A 6,000-nucleotide genomic window follows, 5' to 3' on the forward strand; every position below is an offset into this window, starting at 1 on the left:
CCGGCTGCGTCTGTCTCCCAGTCGGAGATTGTTAGGCATAGGAAGGCTTTCCCCCTGGCTAGATGCCAAGTGTTCCCTTTAAGGTTTTGAAGGGGTGATACAAAAAGATCCCCAAGGCAAACTGTGAATCAGGGGAGATAGAAACTATAGAAAAGTTGTCAGACTGTGGTTCTCCGGATGTTCATAGACTCCAATTCCCATGAGCCCCTGCCAGCAAGCTGGCAGGGGCTCATGGGAATTGGAGTCTATGGACATCCAGAGAGCTACAGTTTGGCCAACCCTACAACAGAACATTCCCTCCTTCATTGCCCGTTATACCTAGAACCTCAATCCAAGTTCATTCCCCCCTCTATCAGTAAGTACTTTGGGCGATCAGTCCCAGTTTAGGCAAAATTGCTGCTTACAGATGGAAATTCACCAGTCATCACTACTTACTGCAAATTTTCCTGCAGCCGTTTTGAGAACTCCCCAATATCCAGTGACTTAAGTCGTCTTGTACATTGTTGTATTTGAATGTTCTTTTACTTATTGTTGAGATGCAGTCCTCCTGAACATGTACCTCCTGCTGAATTTCATCTTATGCGTGGGACTAATTTATATTATATTCTGATTCTGATGGACTGAACGGTTTCTGCTGGTCTGTGACCGTAATAATAAAGATGGAGATAGTGGGCAGCAGGGTAGGAGGCTGTGGAGGGAGGGTAACTGGTAGGATCCCTGACCTGGATAGCCCAAGCTAGCCTGATCTCATCACATCTCAGAAATTAAACCGGTTAGTACTTAGGTCCTGGTTAGTACTTGGATAGTGTGCTGCCCTGCTGGGTAGCACACCCGAGTACTGGTGTACCCTCTATCCAGGAAGCTGAGATCAAATCGGAAGGCAGGTTCAAAGTCCAGTCCAAGAGTCTAGAGCTGAGGGAGACAGTTCACCAAAGAGAGTAGGATGGGGAATGTAGTCAAAGCTGGGACGGGGTTGTTTGCTGGAGGAAATGCTGAAGCCATACCATGGTCGAGGAGCCGGGAGCGAAGTCAGAAGCCAAAGCCATTGTCCGGAACCAGGAATGAAGTCGGAAGTCATAACCAAAGTGAGGAACCAGGAACAAAGTCAGAAGCCAAAACCAAAGTCTGGAATGAAGTCAGAAGCCAAAGCAGAGCTTCACTGTAGCAAACCGGAACACCAAGTGTCTGGGAAGACGGGCAGGGAACGCACTCATTGGCCCCATGAGGAGGCTTGCCTCTTCTTAAGTACAATGTGGCTGGGTGGAGTATCCTTCTGCCAGAGGGCTGCAGCTGGGCCTAATCCTCTGTGGAATGAGCTGCAGCTGGCCCCATCTAGATTAACAGCAGCTGTCAGATCTGTATGCCGTTTCTACTGCGACGGCGAGTCCTCTGGGTTCAATGGGGTCCTGTCCCATGGTGTTACATAAGCCGGCTTGTAGGGCTGGTTGGGCACCTGAGACCAGGTTGCTTGTCCTCTGGGGCAGCAGGTTGGCTCCAATTCCTGATCCTCACTGGCCAGATCTCCAGGCAGTGCCTGGAGAGTGCTGGAACCGGGCAACAGATCTAAATTGGCTACAGTCTCTGGAGTACCCACTGGAGGGTCCGCCAGAAGTGCAGCAGGGGTGGACATGGCACCAGGAGACTGCGCATGAAAGTATAAAGTCGCTACATGGAGGCAGGGAATGGCAAATCACCCCCGATTTCTCTTTGGAAATAATGATAAACTTTCTTTTTGTACCTTGCCTTTCCTAGATAGCTCAGGGCAGGTAAGGACATAGCAATTTCGTAATGAAATCATGTATTAAGACATTTACTTATAGTAGCCCCCATCCCACTGAATTTGACCCAATGAGGATTCAAGACCCTCGGAGTGCCAGATCTTCCTCTGTTTCAGAGTGAGGTCAGCATTTCTGTTGAAGCGGCAACCATAGGCTTGGTGGGACTGCTGTGTCTTGCAGGCCCTGCAGACTTGATTTTTAATTAATAAATTTTTAATGTATTTAAAAATATTTAAAAATATAAGACCTTCTGTGGTGATAAGACCTTATATGGTTATGTCAACCGCCTACCTTTCCCAAAATGGCCAATGATGGGGCTGGAAAGGGGTGTGGCCCTAGTCATAACAAACCTTTCTGGCCAATGCTTGTCACATGTAGCCAGAGAGGTAAGTACTCTCATTTTAACCGCATTGTGGGGGCAGGGGCAATGGAGAACTGGATGCCAGCCCTGTCCCAATGGAATAGGCCCCTGGGCTGTTTCTGGTGTTGGAGAGCCGGGGCGACAGAGCGCGATGTGATGTTACGTCCTGTGGGAGTGTCCGGGCGACGTCACGTCTAGTGGCGTGACTTCCGAGGGCGTGGCAGGGAGGTGTGGCCTCCTGACATCACTTCCGGGAGTTCTCAAAGCCTGAAGAATGCTTCGGGGGGTTTCTCGACAGCAAAACGGTGGAGAGTGGCTGACATAGGTCTTTAAAGGTTAGTACCAAAACCGGGAACCTTATCCAGTCTCCAATCCAGACCCAATGCAGCTGGACAAGCACGGCTGTCATAGGTACCCTCCACTGAGTCCTCGTGAGGACCTGCACTGCCAGCTGGACTTTCTTGAGAGGAGCCCTACAAGGCTGCTGTAATTTGGATGTGACATGGGGATGCTTCCCACCACCAGGAAAAGGCACCTGTGTTAATGCTAACATGGAATTGTGTTCAAAAGGATGTGGAGGCAACCGCAGGAAGAATATAACTGAGTAAGCCAAGTAGCGAATGGAGAAAAGGGGCCGAGAAGGGGGAGATAATGTTTCCTAAGCCCTTGCTAATCTTTATTATTCATTTTATGAGTTGTTGAATTCTACTGCAGGATGTCCTGCCTCCTTTGCAGGGTTATTTATGTGTTCTCAAGAGATTGTCCATATACGGCATCTTGAGGAACGTTGCAGCTGTTTATGGTTATGGGTCTGTCCTACAGCAGGACTTGGGAGGGGAGAGCTGTGCTGTTGGAGGTAACCCACAATGTTTGACTGTTCTCTTGCTGCCAGGCCCTCTCTTTTGGTCATGAACGCACCGCTTTTGGACCAAGTCCTGAGACTTCAGGACCTCTTTGCTTCTTAGAGTAATGGTTCTCTCTTACAAATTGAGATTTTAATCCGTTGGCGCGCCTTTGACGTGAGTTATGCACATTCTCTCTTGGGAGCTGGTGGATCTAGTAACCACAGCTTCTATTGTATGCGACATTCTGTTCTGCAGTACTTTGGAAGACAAAAAGTGCAATCCTAAACGGAATTATGACCTTGAAAGCCCACTGAAGGCACTCTATTCATTCATTCATTCATTCATTCATTCATTCATTCATTCATTCATTCTGCTTATACACTACCCCTCACTGTGACACCTTGGGGCAGTTTATATCGAACCGAGAACAAGGAAAAATGCATTAAGCATTTGCAACCATTTGAAACAAAGATATAACAGTCATAGATAACTGGTATATAGCACATCACTATCACTAAAGTTGCATGCAGACAACTCGCTCCCTATCTAATTGGCCTTCTGGGGTGTGCCACCAATAGGGAGACAACACTGTCCCAATGAGGGCCAATCAGTTCAAATTTCTTCTGTGGAACTCAAAAGGTCATGGGACAGATCATATGTGGCTGGTGCTTTGCAGTCCTAAGTATCCCAGATGCAAAAATAAATGGGGTTCTGTTTGTTTCAGTCTATTGGACCCCGCCCCCGAAGTTCAGCATTCCTGAAAAGCTGAGTCTGAATATTCAGATCTGGGATTTTTCAGGAATTCCAAATTTTTTCGGGTCTGATAGACACAAGAAGAACCCCCCCACACACACACACACACAATAATTTTCCTTTTAAAGTCAGGATAAGCTGGGGCATGGGAGCTGAAAGCTATCAGCTCCTGTCTCCAGTCCTGTGCCCTCACCTTCCTACAGCTCAGTTTAAACTGGGATGCAAAGGGAGCCAATCTCTGCTCTGGCAGTTCGGAGCCAATCTTGGCCTGACCCTCCATTTAAAACCCTCCATTTTGCTTGCCTCCATTGGGAGGGGGGAGCAAAACAGTCTTTCATGGGCTACCAGCCATTTATGACTCACAGCCGACAGGTGGATCCTGTAAAGCGGTGAGGCTTAAATGGCCAGCAGCCATTTAAAACCTCCATTTCACTCCCCCCTCCATCCAGAGGGAAGCAAAAGGAACCCCTGACATGGCTTGCGGCCATTCCAACCATACAGCAGTATAGGCTCACCCATCCACAGTAAGTCCAGAGTGGCTATCAGCTATTTAAAAACCTCCATTTTGCTTCCCTCTGTTTGGAAGGTGGGAGTGAAATTGCGGTTTAAATGGCTAGCAGCCATTTAAATGGCACAGCCAACGGGCAGACAAGCTGTGAGGTTCAAGTGGCCGGCAGCCATTTCAATTTTCCGTTTTGCTTTTCCTGGCTTGGAGGGGTTGAGGGAGTGAAACCAGATTGGTATAGTTGAATATCCCCGAAATCATTCATTCATTTAATTTATATACCGCCCCTCACTGTGGTGTCTCAAGGTGGCTGAAACACATTCTCCATTCTGTATCTGGCTTGAAAATACCTGGGAAATAGGTACTTTTTTGCCCCCCCCCCCCATCCCGGCTCGGTCTGCATGTGTCCAAAAGCTTATACCCAGAATTCAACGTGGTTGGTCTTAAAGGTGCCTCAACACGGCTACCCACATGACTCTGTCTTATTGTAACTCCGATAGCTTTCAGCCCTACTCTCATGGAGTTTGCGTTCCACGGTCTGATAACTGCAGGAGCAATGGGGTGAAGTCACCCTGGCTGTTCTGCAAGCGAGGCTTGGACACAACGGCCTGGTCTCAGGCTATGCCTGTTCCAGATCTGATACGGTGTTAGCATCCCTTCCTCTGGCTTCTTCCTCATGGGTGGCTGGTGAGGAGCCAAGAGGAATTTTCTGATTACACTTCTGGGATTCTCGACCTCACCAGAGCTTGCAAAGGGCAGGAAGTCTTAGCCACCTGTTTTAGATTTAGGAATCGTGTTCGTGGAAACATCGAAAAACCACTAACTGCTTTTGCATTCCAGTGTACAAAGAAAGGCTCTTAACGGCTGCAAAGTTATATTACGAGGAGGCAGGGAATGTGGTGGCAGGGTGACTCACAATGCCAATTTCTCAGAAAGTGCTTTTCTGAATTCTTTTCAACATTTATTAGCCTCTTTTCTTACAGAGCTCAAGGCAGCTTACAATATAAAGAAACTGCAGAAAATAGAATGCCTAATGCCAAAATTTAAAACCAGTTTTGGACTGCTTTCATCTAAAGGAGTTCTCAATTCAATTGTCATCTGCTTCCTAAAAATTGATGGTGAGGGGGCTAGGCTAGGGGAGGTTGTCCCATATTTTGGGGGCTGCTACCAAAAAGGCCTTCTCTTGTGTATTCACCAAAAGAACATCTTTGATCGATGGGATCGTCAAGAGCGCCAGGTGGGCCTTTGGCCCAGCACATCTTCTGACTGGAATTTGGGGATTTGATTGATGGTGCAGATTTTTTAAAAGATTGCTTTAGCAGTGGCTACCACGACCACCCCAAGGATCTTTACTGTGTGACTGCACGTAATCTGTGGCAGCCATTTTGTGAATGGCCCTGCCTTTTGTGGCAGCCATTTTGTGGCAGCATCCACCACTCTGTATCAGAATTCCAAAGCTCCCTGGAGGCTCAAAATGTTTGAGACTTCTGTCCTCTAACTGGGGCAAAAGGTAATGGTTTGCTGTAACCTTCACGTGAAACTGAGCTTCTTTGGTGAAAAGTTAGGGTAGCTAGGGTACCGTAGGGGCTGAATACGAAATGCGATCAGATGTGACTTGACATCATTTTCCACCACCATGTTTTATTGACTAGTTAGGTTGTTGGTATTGTTTTAGTTGTGAGCCACCCTGAGCTGGTTCTGAGCAGGGAAAATTTCTGTGTAAATACATTTTGAAAAATCAAGGAGAGCATGTAAATT

Source organism: Paroedura picta, chromosome 1 (assembly GCF_049243985.1).
Source record: "Paroedura picta isolate Pp20150507F chromosome 1, Ppicta_v3.0, whole genome shotgun sequence".
In the NCBI taxonomy this organism is placed as follows: domain Eukaryota; kingdom Metazoa; phylum Chordata; class Lepidosauria; order Squamata; family Gekkonidae; genus Paroedura; species Paroedura picta.